Below are 15,721 nucleotides of genomic sequence, written 5' to 3' on the forward strand. Positions count from 1 at the left end.
AAGGGAGGGAGAGAGAGAGAGTGTCATGTCTGTGATGTCATTCTCTATGCGTGCATATTGTGATGTTAGTCTTCCCCCATTGAATGCAATGTATTCACTTAGGTATCAACCCTGTGACATTCATTTTTTCCCCCATTGACTGCAATATATTGACATAAGATTCAGTTGCTTATCTTTTCACATTGACTGCAATGTATTGACAAACGTCAACCCTGTGACAGTCATCTTTTCCCATTGAACCCAATGTAATGAGATAAATGTTTACCCTGTGACAGTCATCTTTTCCCATTGAACCCAATGTAATGAGATAAATGTCAACCCTGTGACAGTCATCTTTTCCCATTGAACCCAATGTAATGAGATAAATGTCAACCCTGTGACAGTCATCTTTTCCCATTGAACCCAATGTAATGCGATAAATGTCAACCCTGTGACAGTCATCTTTTCCCATTGAACCCAATGTAATGAGATAAATGTCAACCCTGTGACAGTCATCTTTTCCCATTGAACCCAATGTAATGAGATAAACGTCAACCCTGTGACAGTCATCTTTTCCCATTGAACCCAATGTAATGAGATAAACGTCAACCCTGTGACAGTCATCTTTTCCCATTGAACCCAATGTAATGAGATAAACGTCAACCCTGTGACAGTCATCTTTTCCCATTGAACCCAATGTAATGAGATAAATGTCAACCCTGTGACAGTCATCTTTTCCCATTGAACCCAATGTAATGAGATAAACGTCAACCCTGTGACAGTCATCTTTTCCCATTGAACCCAATGTAATGAGATAAACGTCAACCCTGTGACAGTCATCGTTTCCTATTGACTGTAATGTATTATTATTACTTTTATTATCATTTTCCTACCCCTACCACCCTTCCCATAATTGGAGTAAACTAATGGACAACAACAGTTAGGCTTCTACTTCCAGCTTATATATACTATATACATTTTACGGGCACAATGTATTTTACAATAGTTATCTCTTGTTTGTTTTTATCCCTACCATCAACCCCTCCCATCTATCTCTGAAGTTCTATTTGCCATATATTTTTAACTGTGCTGTTTCATAAAGGTTATGAACCTACATACATGTTACAGATACAGTATATTTTACATGAGTTATCTTGCTGTTTTTAGCCCCACCCTTCAGCTCCATTCAACCCCTCCCAGCTATCTATCAACACCATCCATATTTTATTTCTATTTGCCATATATTTTTTTAACTGTGCTGTGATGTTACACAAAAGTTCTGAACCTTTTTATTCTCATAGTTTCTACAGATTGCCAATTAAAGATAAACAGTTTTGCTAAAACCATTATTATATTATTGATCGATTGACTATGACTTTTCAAATCACCCAGCAATGCTGGTTTTGCAGAGCTGGGTGCAGAGTTGGGTGCAGAGCTGCAGTGCTGGGTTTGCAGAGCTGGGTGCAGAGCTGCAAGGCTGGGTTTGCAGAGCTGGGTGCAGAGCTGCAGAGCTGGGTTTGCAGAGCTGGGTGCAGAGCTGCAGTGCTGGGTTTGCAGAGTTGGGTGCAGAGCTGCAGTGCTGGGTTTGCAGAGCTGCAGTGCTGGATTTGCAGAGCTGGGTGCAGAGCTGCAGAGCTGGGTTTGCAGAGCTTGGTGCAGAGCTGCAGTGCTGGGTTTGCAGAGTTGGGTGCAGAGCTGCAGTGCTGGGTTTGCAGAGCTGCAGTGCTGGGTTTGCAGAGCTGGGTGCAGAGCTGCAGTGCTGGGTTTGCAGAGCTGGGTGCAGAGCTGCAGTGCTGGGTTTGCAGAGTTGGGTGCAGAGCTGCAGTGCTGGGTTTGCAGAGCTGCAGTGCTTGGTTTGCAGAGCTGGGTGCAGAGCTGCAGTGCTGGGTTTGCAGAGCTGGGTGCAGAGCTGCAGTGCTGGGTTTGCAGAGCTGGGTGCAAATCAAATCAAATCAAATCAAATTTTATTTGTCACATACACATGGTTAGCAGATGTTAATGCGAGTGTAGCGAAATGCTTGTGCTTCTAGTTCCGACAATGCAGTAATAACAAGTAATCTAACTAACAATTCCAAAACTACTGTCTTGTACACAGTGTAAGGGGATAAAGAATATGTACATAAGGATATATGAATGAGTGATGGTACAGAGCAGCATAGGCAAGATACAGTAGATGGTATCGGGTACAGTATGTACAAATGAGATGAGTATGTAAACAAAGTGGCATAGTATAGTATAAAGTGGCTAGTGATACATGTATTACATAAGGATACCGTCGATGATATAGAGTACAGTATATACGTATGCATATGAGATGAATAATGTAGGGTAAGTAACATTTATATAAGGTAGCATTGTTTAAAGTGGCTAGTGATATATTTACATCATTTCCCATCAATTCCCATTATTAAAGTGGCTGGAGTTGAGTCAGTGTCAGTGTGATGGCAGCAGCCACTCAGTGTTAGTGGTGGCTGTTTAACAGTCTGATGGCCTTGAGATAGAAGCTGTTTTTCAGTCTCTCGGTCCCAGCTTTGATGCACCTGTACTGACCTCGCCTTCTGGATGATAGCGGGGTGAACAGGCAGTGGCTCGGGTGGTTGATGTCCTTGATGATCTTTATGGCCTTCCTGTGACATCGGGTGGTGTAGGTGTCCTGGAGGGCAGGTAGTTTGCCCCCGGTGATGCGTTGTGCAGACCTCACTACCCTCTGGAGAGCCTTACGGTTGAGGGCGGTGCAGTTGCCATACCAGGCGGTGATACAGCCCGCCAGGATGCTCTCGATTGTGCATCTGTAGAAGTTTGTGAGTGCTTTTGGTGACAAGCCGAATTTCTTCAGCCTCCTGAGGTTGAAGAGGCGCTGCTGCGCCTTCTTCACGATGCTGTCTGTGTGAGTGGACCAATTCAGTTTGTCTGTGATGTGTATGCCGAGGAACTTAAAACTTGCTACCCTCTCCACTACTGTTCCATCGATGTGGATAGGGGGGTGTTCCCTCTGCTGTTTCCTGAAGTCCACAATCATCTCCTTAGTTTTGTTGACGTTGAGTGTGAGGTTGTTTTCCTGACACCACACTCCGAGGGCCCTCAACTCCTCCCTGTAGGCCGTCTCATCGTTGTTGGTAATCAAGCCTACCACTGTTGTGTCGTCCGCAAACTTGATGATTGAGTTGGAGGCGTGCGTGGCCACGCAGTCGTGGGTGAACAGGGAGTACAGGAGAGGGCTCAGAACGCAACCTTGTGGGGCCCCAGTGTTGAGGATCAGCGGGGAGGAGATGTTGTTGCCTACCCTCACCACCTGGGGGCGGCCCGTCAGGAAGTCCAGTACCCAGTTGCACAGGGCGGGGTCGAGACCCAGGGTCTCGAGCTTGATGACGAGCTTGGAGGGTACTATGGTGTTGAATGCCGAGCTGTAGTCGATGAACAGCATTCTCACATAGGTATTCCTCTTGTCCAGATGGGTTAGGGCAGTGTGCAGTGTGGTTGAGATTGCATCGTCTGTGGACCTATTTGGGCGGTAAGCAAATTGGAGTGGGTCTAGGGTGTCAGGTAGGGTGGAGGTGATATGGTCCTTGACTAGTCTCTCAAAGCACTTCATGATGACGGATGTGAGTGCTACGGGGCGGTAGTCATTTAGCTCAGTTACCTTAGCTTTCTTGGGAACAGGAACAATGGTGGCCCTCTTGAAGCATGTGGGAACAGCAGACTGGTATAGGGATTGATTGAATATGTCCGTAAACACACCGGCCAGCTGGTCTGCGCATGCTCTGAGGGCGCGGCTAGGGATGCCATCTGGGCCTGCAGCCTTGCGAGGGTTAACACGTTTAAATGTCTTACTCACCTCGGCTGCAGTGAAGGAGAGACCGCATGTTTTCGTTGCAGGCCGTGTCAGTGGCACTGTATTGTCCTCAAAGCGGGCAAAAAAGTTATTTAGTCTGCCTGGGAGCAAGACATCCTGGTCCGTGACTGGGCTGGGTTTCTTCCTGTAGTCCGTGATTGACTGTAGACCCTGCCACATGCCTCTTGTGTCTGAGCCGTTGAATTGAGATTCTACTTTGTCTCTGTACTGGCGCTTAGCTTGTTTGATAGCCTTGCGGAGGGAATAGCTGCACTGTTTGTATTCGGTCATGTTACCAGACACCTTGCCCTGATTAAAAGCAGTGGTTCGCGCTTTCAGTTTCACACGAATGCTGCCATCAATCCACGGTTTCTGGTTAGGGAATGTTTTAATCGTTGCTATGGGAACGACATCTTCAACGCACGTTCTAATGAACTCGCACACCGAATCAGCGTATTCGTCAATGTTGTTATCTGACGCAATACGAAACATCTCCCAGTCCACGTGATGGAAGCAGTCTTGGAGTGTGGAGTCAGCTTGGTCGGACCAGCGTTGGACAGACCTCAGCGTGGGAGCCTCTTGTTTTAGTTTCTGTCTGTAGGCAGGGATCAACAAAATGGAGTCGTGGTCAGCTTTTCCGAAAGGGGGGCGGGGCAGGGCCTTATATGCGTCGCGGAAGTTAGAGTAACAATGGTCCAAGGTCTTTCCTCCCCTGGTTGCGCAATCGATATGCTGATAAAATTTGGGGAGTCTTGTTTTCAGATTAGCCTTGTTAAAATCCCCAGCTACAATGAATGCAGCCTCCGGATAAATTGTTTCCAGTTTGCAGAGAGTTAAATAAAGTTCGTTCAGAGCCATCGATGTGTCTGCTTGGGGGGGGATATATACGGCTGTGATTATAATCGAAGAGAATTCTCTTGGTAGATAATGCGGTCTACATTTGATTGTGAGGAATTCTAAATCAGGTGAACAGAAGGATTTGAGTTCCTGTATGTTTCTTTCATCGCACCATGTCACGTTAGTCATAAGGCATACGCCCCCGCCCCTCTTTTTACCAGAAAGATGTTTTTTCCTGTCTGCGCGATGCGTGGAGAAACCTGTTGGCTGCACCGCTTCGGATAGCGTCTCTCCAGTAAGCCACGTTTCCGTGAAGCAAAGAACGTTACAGTCTCTGATGTCCCTCTGGAATGCTACCCTTGCTCGGATTTCATCAACCTTGTTGTCAAGAGACTGGACATTGGCAAGAAGAATGCTAGGGAGTGGTGCGCGCTGTGCCCGTCTCCGGAGTCTGACCAGAAGACCGCCTCGTTTCCCTCTCTTTCGGAGTCGTTTTTTTGGGTCGCTGCATAGGATCCACTCCGTTGTCCTGTTTGTAAGGCAGAACACAGGATCCGCGTCGCGAAAAACATATTCTTGGTCGTACTGATGGTGAGTTGATGCTGATCTTATATTCAGTAGTTCTTCTCGACTGTATGTAATGAAACCTAAGATGACCTGGGGTACTAATGTAAGAAATAACACGTAAAAAAACAAAAAACTGCATAGTTTCCTAGGAACGCGAAGCGAGGCGGCCATCTCTGTCGGCGCCGGAAGTAGATCAGAGCTGCAGTGCTGGGTTTGCAGAGCTGGGTGCAGAGCTGCAGTGCTGGGTTTGCAGAGTTAGCTCCAGGTGAATGTTGCAAATCTTCAGCCGTTCCTGAACCTGCGACCAAAAACAAGCTATATATATGGACAGTAACAAAACAAATGATCTTGGGATTATGTCTCTTCACAGCAAAATCTGCAGCGATGTGATGGTTGTGCAATATATTTACATAAACATCAACCCAGCGACACTGAGATAAACATCAACCCTGTGACATTCATCTTTTCCTATTAAGTGGAATGTATTGAGATAAACATCAACCCTGTGACATTCATCTTTTCCTATTACGTGGAATGTATTGAGATAAACATCAACCCTGTGACATTCATCTTGTCACGAACCTCGCCGAGGATGGTGCCTCTTCCTGTTCGGGCGGTGCTCGGCGGTCGTCGTCGCCGGCCTATTAGCTGCCATCGATTCCCTTTCCGTTTGTTTTGGGTTATTGGTTTATTGGGTACACCTGTTTTGTATTAGGATTTGTTTGTAGGGTATTTAGGGGCACTAGGCCCGCTGGGTATTTGTGCGGGCTTGTTTTTGTTACTCTGTGTTTTGATGGTGTGATTTTTTCCTGTATTTATTCTCCGGACTGTTTAGTCCTGTTGTTTTTGACTGGCAACTTATTTTACGCCCTGTGTGTTGGCGTGACTGTTTTTGTTGCGCTGGGGAATAAATGTGAAGAAACAACTGAACCCTGCTCTCTGCGCCTGATTCCAACCACCACACCTAGTAGATCGTAACAGAAGCCCGCACCTTCGAAATGGAGTCAGCAGGAGCAGCGACCACTCCTCTCCCCACTATGGAGGAGCGCGTTCATCACCACACAGCTGTCCTCCATCGGATTGGTACCGCGATGGACCAGATGATGGAGAGGATGGAACGATGGGAGAGGAGTGGTCTCCCGACGTCTACCCCAGCTCCCCCACTGCCGACACCACCTACTCCACCTACGTCGTCCTCTGGGTCCCATCTCTCGGTAGATTTCCTTACTGATCTTCCCCCATCTCAGGGGAACACTACCGTTTTGGTCGTTGTGGATCGGTTCTCTAAGTCCTGCCGTCTCCTCCCATTGCCTGGTCTCCCTACGGCCCTACAGACTGCAGAGGCTCTTTTTACCCACGTCTTCCGGCACTATGGGGTCCCAGAGGATATCGTCTCCGATCGGGGTCCCCAGTTCACATCTCGGGTTTGGAAGGCGTTTATGGAGCGTCTGGGGATCTCGGTCAGCCTTACCTCTGGTTATCACCCCGAAAGTAATGGGCAGGTGGAGAGAGTAAACCAGGAAGTGGGCAGGTTTCTGAGGTCGTATTGCCAGGACCGGCCAGGAGAATGGGCGAGGTACGTCCCGTGGGCAGAGTTAGCCCAGAATTCTCTTCGGCATTCGTCCACGAATATGTCGCCATTCGAATGTGTACTGGGCTACCAGCCGGTCCTGGCTCCATGGCATCAGAGTCAGACCGAGGCTCCTGCGGTGGAGGAGTGGGTACAGCGCTCTAGAGAGACCTGGCGGGCAGTCCAGGATTCTCTCAGGCAGGCCAGTGAACGGCAGAAGAGAGACGCTGACCGCCACCACAGTGAGGCCCCGGTGTTCGCACCAGGGGACAGGGTCTGGCTCTCGACCCGAAACCTGCCCCTCCGCCTGCCCTGCCGGAAGCTGGGGCCGCAGTGTGTGGGGCCATTTAAAGTCCTGAGGAGGATAAACGAGGTGTGTTATAGATTGCAACTTCCCTCTTATTATCGTATTAACCCCTCGTTTCATGTGTCTCTCCTCAGGCCGGTGGTAGCTGGTCCCCTACAAGACGGTGAGGTACCGGAGGTCCCTCCACCCCCTCTGGACATCGAGGGGTCCCCGGCGTACACAGTACGAGCTATTCTGGACTCGAGACGCCGGGTGAGGGGCCTGCAGTACCTCGTGGACTGGGAGGGGTACGGTCCGGAGGAGAGGTGCTGGGTACCGGGGAGGGACATTTTAGATCCTTCCCTCTTGAGGGATTTCCATCGCCTCCACCCGGATCGCCCTGCGCCTCGTCCTCCGGGTCGTCCTCGAGGCCGGGGTCGGCGCGCTGCAGGGGCCGCGCGTCAGGGGGGGGGTACTGTCACGAACCTCGCCGAGGATGGTGCCTCTTCCTGTTCGGGCGGTGCTCGGAGGTCGTCGTCGCCGGCCTATTAGCTGCCATCGATTCCCTTTCCGTTTGTTTTGGGTTATTGGTTTATTGGGTACACCTGTTTTGTATTAGGATTTGTTTGTAGGGTATTTAGGGGCACTAGGCCCGCTGGGTATTTGTGCGGGCTTGTTTTTGTTACTCTGTGTTTTGATGGTGTGATTTTTTCCTGTATTTATTCTCCGGACTGTTTAGTCCTGTTGTTTTTGACTGGCAACTTATTTTACGCCCTGTGTGTTGGCGTGACTGTTTTTGTTGCGCTGGGGAATAAATGTGAAGAAACGACTGAACCCTGCTCTCTGCGCCTGATTCCAACCACCACACCTAGTAGATCGTAACACATCTTTTCCTATTGACTGGAATGTATTGAGATAAACATCAACCCTGTGACATTCATATTTTCCTATTGACTAGAATGTATTGAGATAAACATCAACCCTGTGACATTCATATTTTCCTATTGACTGGAATGTATTGAGATAAACATCAACCCTGTGACATTCATCTTTTCCTATTGACTGGAATGTATTGAGATAAACATCAACCCTGTAACATTCATATTTTCCTATTGACTGGAATGTATTGAGATAAACATCAACCCAGCGACACTGAGATAAACATCAACCCTGTGATATTCATATTTTCCTATTGACTGGAATGTATTGAGATAAACATCAACCCTGTGACATTCATCTTTTCCTATTGACTGCAATGTATTGAGATAAACATCAACCCTGTGACATTCATATTTTCCTATTGACTGGAATGTAATGAGATAAACATCAACCCTGTGACATTCATCTCTTCCTATTGACTGGAATGTATTGAGATAAACATCAACCCTGTGACATTCATCTCTTGCTATTGACTGGAATGTATTGAGATAAACATCAACCCTGTGACATTCATATTTTCCTATTGACTAGAATGTATTGAGATAAACATCAACCCTGTGACATTCATCTTTTCCTATTGACTGGAATGTATTGAGATAAACATCAACCCAGCGACACTGAGATAAACATCAACCCTGTGATATTCATATTTTCCTATTGACTGGAATGTACTGAGATAAACATCAACCCTGTGACATTCATATTTTCCTATTGACTGGAATGTATTGAGATAAACATCAACCCAGCGACACTGAGATAAACATCAACCCTGTGATATTCATATTTTCCTATTGACTGGAATGTACTGAGATAAACATCAACCCTGTGACATTCATCTTTTCCTATTGACTGGAATGTATTGAGATAAACATCAACCCTGTGACATTCATCTTTTCCTATTGACTGGAATGTATTGAGATAAACATCAACCCTGTGACATTCATATTTTCCTATTGACTGGAATGTAATGAGATAAACATCAACCCTGTGACATTCATATTTTCCTATTGACTGGAATGTATTGAGATAAACATCAACCCTGTGACATTCATATTTTCCTATTGACTGGAATGTATTGAGATAAACATCAACCCTGTGACACTCTTCTTTTCCCATTGATTACTATGTACTGAGATAAACATCAACCCTGTGACACTCTTCTTTTCCCATTGATTACTATGTACTGAGAAAATAAGCTACTGTGACGTTTTACCTTCTGCCTTTTTTTTACGTGCAAGTATGACATTTTTTTAGGCTGATAACGGACTAAGGGGTAAAAAAATATGTTTTGAGCAAAATAGTGTTTTTTTTTAGACACAAGTGCAAACATAATTGAGTAGGCCATTCAAAGATTTGGTCTGATGGTGCCCTCTGATGTCATCGGCCTCCCCCTTGCTTGAGGAACAATAGAGGCGCAATAGAGAACAAGAGGAAAGCCCCCCCCCCCCGCCACACACACATTTTTGCCATGTCATGAGGATACCTGGACCACCTTTTGAGATGTGCCTTTTGTTCAGTAAATCAGGTGATAAATTAGCTGAAAAGGAGACTGGAGTAGGACTTTAATCTGTCAAATATAACACAGCAAAAATGACAGATGACATAATGTTTTACTTTAAAAAAAACATGGCACAAATACACGGACACACACACACAAACACAGTGTGTGTCCTAATTCAGCCATTATACAACAAACAACTAACATATGGGAGTAGTGGCTCACTAACTTCTGGTTTATTCCTATTCAATGTGTGTCTTGGTTGAGTTCCAGTCACTTCTAAGAAAACATGAAACATTATTTTATAGGTAGATAAATAGATTCTTCAACTGAATGGAAGGTTCAGTTCTGTCACAGCCTTTTACAGTGTCAGATTTAAAGGACCTGCTGTCTTGTCAGCTCACAGCAGTGTTTCGCTTGATCAGAATCCTTGACTTTATTCTTTACATAAATTTTACAGCATTATTTGTAAAGACTTGTCATTTGAGAATGAGAGGTGCAGTAGCTCTGCTGGTGTTGCTGTTCTGTGTGTCTGGCACATGGGCTCAGGGAGAGAGTGGAGGGTTCAGAACTGAGCTGAAGGTAGTGGAACAGAGAGTGGAGGGTTCAGAACTGAGCTGAAGGTAGTGGAACAGAGAGTGGAGGGGTCAGAACTGAGCTGAAGGTAGTGGAACAGAGAGTGGAGGGGTCAGAACTGAGCTGAAGGTAGTGGAACAGAGAGTGGAGGGGTCAGAACTGAGCTGAAGGTAGTGGAACAGAGAGTGGAGGGGTCAGAACTGAGCTGAAGGTAGTGGAACAGAGAGTGGAGGGTTCAGAACTGAGCTGAAGGTAGTGGAACAGAGAGTGGAGGGGTCAGAACTGAGCTGAAGGTAGTGGAACAGAGAGTGGAGGGGTCAGAACTGAGCTGAAGGTAGTGGAACAGAGAGTGGAGGGGTCAGAACTGAGCTGAAGGTAGTGGAACAGAGAGTGGAGGGGTCAGAACTGAGCTGAAGGTAGTGGAACAGAGAGTGGAGCAGAGCATCACTAAGTCTAAACTCCAGCAGAGGATAAAGATGAAGAAAGAGAATGCAGGTATTTAATGAAGGTGGATTTTATTGTTAACTGACCGGTTTATTGGTGCGTATTATGGCTATAGACTAACTATTGTCCCAGAAGTACACTGTGCGTTATGAAAATAAGAAATGCACAAATCATTATAGAAACGTAATTTTACTTCCATTGCATTGTTTATCAGACAATCGGGCATCCCGAAAATCTAACTTGTCTCGAAAACGTTTGTACAGTTTGGCCTAGAAACTAATATGACCACTCTATGGACAGACTTTCACGAACACGGTGACGTTCTCTGATTTGCTCTACGTACCCCACAAGTGTCACTGGACTATAATGTTTTAACATCCTATTTTTGTTTTTTAATTTCTTATTTCTTTAAGTAAAATTATTTTTGCATCACTACCCCAAGTTTTCATATGTGGGTCAAATATTCCCCTTATGTGTTTCCTATGGAATTCACTGCGTTGCACTCGTCAAACTGACCCTTCTTTTTGCTACAACAATAAAATCAAAGTAAATTATCAAATATTTATTAAATATCTTGTTTTTAATGTTCATTAATCACCTTTTTCATTTCTCCTTTTTAACTCATTGAGTAAAAGGAGTTTCATGAGGAGGCTCATAAGAATGCTGCCAGATATACAACGAAAATGGTTTTACAGATGCTGGATGAGGAAGCCATTGGTGCCGCTGACTCAGAATCTTAGGTATCCAATTCAATTGACACAGACTATGTGCCTGTAGGTCAAGTTGGAGTTGTGGATGCACCTGGTAGTCCAGCTGTCCAAGATGATTCCACAGATGGGGAGGATGACTCCTCTGATGAGAGTGAAAACCATTAAAAAGGGGTCTTATTGGAGTGCCCCTTTTGCGACAGCGTGGAGAGAGGTCAACAAAGAGGAACTAAAGGCCTTTATTGGCATGGTGAAAAGGTTGGCTGTCTCCACACGGGAGCTATTTTTGGATCCACTGCAGAGTCCAATGTATAGGGCCACCATGTCGGTCGGAAGATGTGAGGATATCCGTCGCTACCTGAGGCTGGATGACAAGAGGACCAGAGGGTTCAGAGAGGCAACAGGCCACCTGGCAGCCTTCTGGTATGTGTGGGACCTTTTCCTATCGACCTGCAGAGGAAGGTTCATCCCCAGCGACTGCGTCACAGTGGATGAGCAGTTTTCCTCCAGACATGACGCTTGGCATTCCATCCAAAGAGTTTAATCTTCATCAGACCAGAGACTCTTGTTTCTCATGGACTGAGAGTCCTTTAGGTGCCTTTTGGCAAACTCCAAGCGGGTTGTCATGTGCCTTTTACTGAGGAGCGGCTTCCGTCTGGCCACTCTACCATAAAGGCCTAGTTGTTGGAGTGCTGCAGAGATGGTTGTCCTTCTGGAAGTTTCTCCCATCTCCACAGAAGAACTGAGGCAATGGAAAATGTGGGGTGATGAAAGAGAGCCACCACCACTCAGATCAGCCAGGGCCAGAAGAGGAAGAGGTGCCAGCTCTGCCCAAGCACAAACGATAGAAAAGTCAGCTGCTTGTGTTCTCAGTGCAACACACCCGTCTGCAAAGAGCACAGTCACATGCTTGTGGTTTGTAACAAATGCATGAGCTAACATAAGTCAGCATCACACACAAGCACACTTTGCTCCTTTTAGTGTTCATGTTTTCTAAATTCACAATTGTTAGTGTTGTCGTTTATATTGATGACGAACTTTGTATTTTCAAATAAATATTTTGAAATATTATAAAACATGCTTAAGGTGGTTTTATTTTGTTCTTCACACTAAAAGGTTGAACGTGAAACCTTGATTGTAAGATTGATTGTAATAAAAATATTATAATATTTTCAATAGCTGTTACGAACTTTCATAATATGTTATCATGGAAATGTGCTGGACTACCAAAAATCCTCAGCAATCAACACACAATACCCCATAACAACAAAGTGAAAAATGTTTTTTAGACATTTTTGCAAATGTATAAAAATAAAAAAACAGAAATACCTTATTTACATAAGTATTCAGAACATTTGCTATGAGACTCAAAATTGAGCTCAGGTGCATCCTGTTTCCAATGATCGCCTTTGAGATGTTTCTAGAACTTGATTAGAGTCCGCCTGTGGTAAATTCAATTGATTGGAAACTTGGCACCATCCCTACAGTGAAGCGGGGTGGTGGCAGTATCATGCTGTAGGGATGTTTTTCAGTGGCAGGAACTGAGAGACTAGTCAGGATCGAGAGAAAGATGAACAGAGCAAAGTACAGAGAGATCCTGCTCCCGAGCGCTCAGGACTATAGACTGGGACGAAGGTTGACCTTCCAACAGGACAACAACTCTAAGCACACAGTCAAGACAATGCAGGGGTGGCTTCAGGACACGTCTCTGAATGTCCTTGAGTGGCCCAGCCAGAGCCCGGCCCTGAACCCGATTGAACGTCTCTGGAGAGACCTGAAAATATTTACCTGTGCAACGACGCTCCCCATCCAACCTGACAGAGCTTAAAACTTATTTGGGCTAGGGGGCAGTATTTTCACGTCCGGATGATAAGCGTGCCTAAAGTAAACTGCCTGTTACTCAGGCCCAGAAGATAGGATATGCATATGCATGGTATTATTGGATAGAAAACACTCTAAAGTTTCTAAAACTGTTAAAATAATGTCTGTGTATAACATAACTCAGAACTGATTTGGCAGGCAAAACCCCAAGCACAATCCATCCAGGGAAATTGTTTTTGAGGTCATTGTGCCCAGATTGCAGTTCCTATGGCTTCCACTAGATGTGAACAGTCTTTAGAAATTGTTCAATGTTTTTCTTTTGGGATTGACATTTATTATATCACTATTTCTGACTTTCGTGTCGCACCTGCCTGGTTGAAAAATGTTTTTCATGTTTTTGTATGCGGGGTGCTGTCCTCAGATAATCGCATGGTGTGCTTTCGCCGTAAAGCCTTTTTGAAATCTGACACAGCGGCTGGATTAACAAGAAGTTAAGCTTTATTTTGATGTATTACACTTGCATTTATATGAATGTTAAATATTTATATTTAATCTATCCTGCTAACGGGATTTGAGCGTTAAGGGATCCCTAAGAGGTTTTAAGAGTATCTGCAGAGAAGAATGGGAGAAACTCCCCAAATACAGGTGTGCCAAGCTTGTAGCATCCTACCCAAGAAGACTCGAGGCTGTAATCGCTGCCAAAGGTGCTTCAACTAAGTACTGAGTAAAGGGGCTGAATACTTATGTAAATGTGATATCAGTTTTTTTTAACATTTTATACATTTGCCAAGAGTCTGCAAATCTGTCATCAAGGCAAAGGGTGGCTATTTGAAGAATCTTAAATATAAAATATATTTTGTTTTGTTGAACACTTTTTTGGTTAACTACATGATTCCATATGTGTTATTTCATAGTTTATGTCTTCGCTATTATTCTATAATGTAGAAAATTGTTTTAAAAAATAAAGAAAAACCTTTGAATGAGTAGGTGTTCTAAAACTTCTGACCGGTAGTGTACGTATGTTTCAATATCAGTGTCTGTACAGTATGTCTGTGTGTATACGTTCTCACTACAGCATGAACCATCAGAATTGTCCATAGCTGTTCGATTTCCTCTCGGACTGCTCTATCTTCATCTTAATGTTGTTCTGACTGCAGCTCATCAGTTTGACCGGGACGTTGAGCTGTTGTTGTATTACGCCCATCAGCCTACTACTGTAGTAAAGGCTTTTGCCAAGCCAGGTGACAGGGGGGTGGGTGTACTCTGTTGTAGATTTCTGTAAGTGAGATCAATGAGTAGTGTAGTCTAGTACCTTCAGGGGTGTTTCTAAGATTTAAGGACATTTGGGGCCTTAGCCCAAAGCTACAGGGGGACCCTAGTAGGGGGGGTCTGTAGGGATTCTCGCCGGAAGAAGAACATTTGAATTTGAACAGCTAAATGCATCGATCTGGTACACTTTGAGATGAACATTGAGAGATAAGATCAAATAAATGTGTGTGTATGTGTGTGAGCAGTCCACAAACTCACTCATTAATATCCGAGGCTAAGGTTAAACAGTCAAGCCCGGATGTACAAAAACAAGTTACACGCCATTCGGAAAGACCGTAGAAAAGTGTGTACAACTTGGACAGTGTTCAGCATGCAGATCTCAAGCAAGAGCATCACCCCTCTGAAATAGGCTGCGTTCACACAGGCAGCCCAATTTGGAATTTTTTTCCACTAATTGGTCTTTTGACCAGTCACATCAGATCTTTTTCCAAGCTGATTTGATTGGGCAAAAGACCAATTAGTTAAAAAAATATATCAGAATTGAGCTGCCTGTCTAAAAGCAGCCATAGAAGATAGGAAAATAACGCTTTCCAAAATGCAAGAGGGCATTCAGCTATTACAAAACATTGTTACAAATAACTCTAACAGCTTACACTTATACTGTAATGATACAATGCCCTCTAAAATGCCATAGGCTACAACATATTTATACAATACCTTTAATAATATGTACTACAAAATTAAATCCAATGCCATATAACATAGGTTGTATATACACAGGAAAGCCAATTCTGATCTTTTACTCACTAATTGGTCTTTTGACCAATCAGATCAGCTCTTTTGCCACTAACTGGGCAAAATAACAGAGTTGGGCTGCCTGTGTAAACACAGCCTATTAATCGCGCTGTAACGCTTGATCTTTAGCCCTTAGGCTGCATTTACACAGACAGCTCAATTCTGATATTTTTTTCCCACTAAATGGTATTTTGGCAAATCAGATCAGCTCTTTTGCTAGTAATTGTAAATGCAGCCTTAATGCCGTAAAAGGGAGAAACAGAAAGGATGTATTTTCAGAGTTTTGAATCAGGACAAATCCATCTACACCAGGCTCGGGCCAAAACGTGGCCACTATGTGGGGAACAGGATTTGAGACATGAGTCACAACCAGTCTTTATTCAGGCCTCAACAAATCTATTTTTCTGTCCGTTTACTCATATACAACTACAGTAACACACACACATATACACACACACATACATACACAGCTGAAGTTGGAAGTTTACATACACCTTAGCCAAATACATTTAAACTCCGTTATTCACAATTCCTGACATCCTAGTAAAAAGTTCCCTGTCTTAGGTCAGTTAGGATCACCACTTTATTTTAAGAATGTGAC

Source organism: Oncorhynchus mykiss, chromosome 11 (assembly GCF_013265735.2).
Source record: "Oncorhynchus mykiss isolate Arlee chromosome 11, USDA_OmykA_1.1, whole genome shotgun sequence".
Lineage (NCBI taxonomy): Eukaryota > Metazoa > Chordata > Actinopteri > Salmoniformes > Salmonidae > Oncorhynchus > Oncorhynchus mykiss.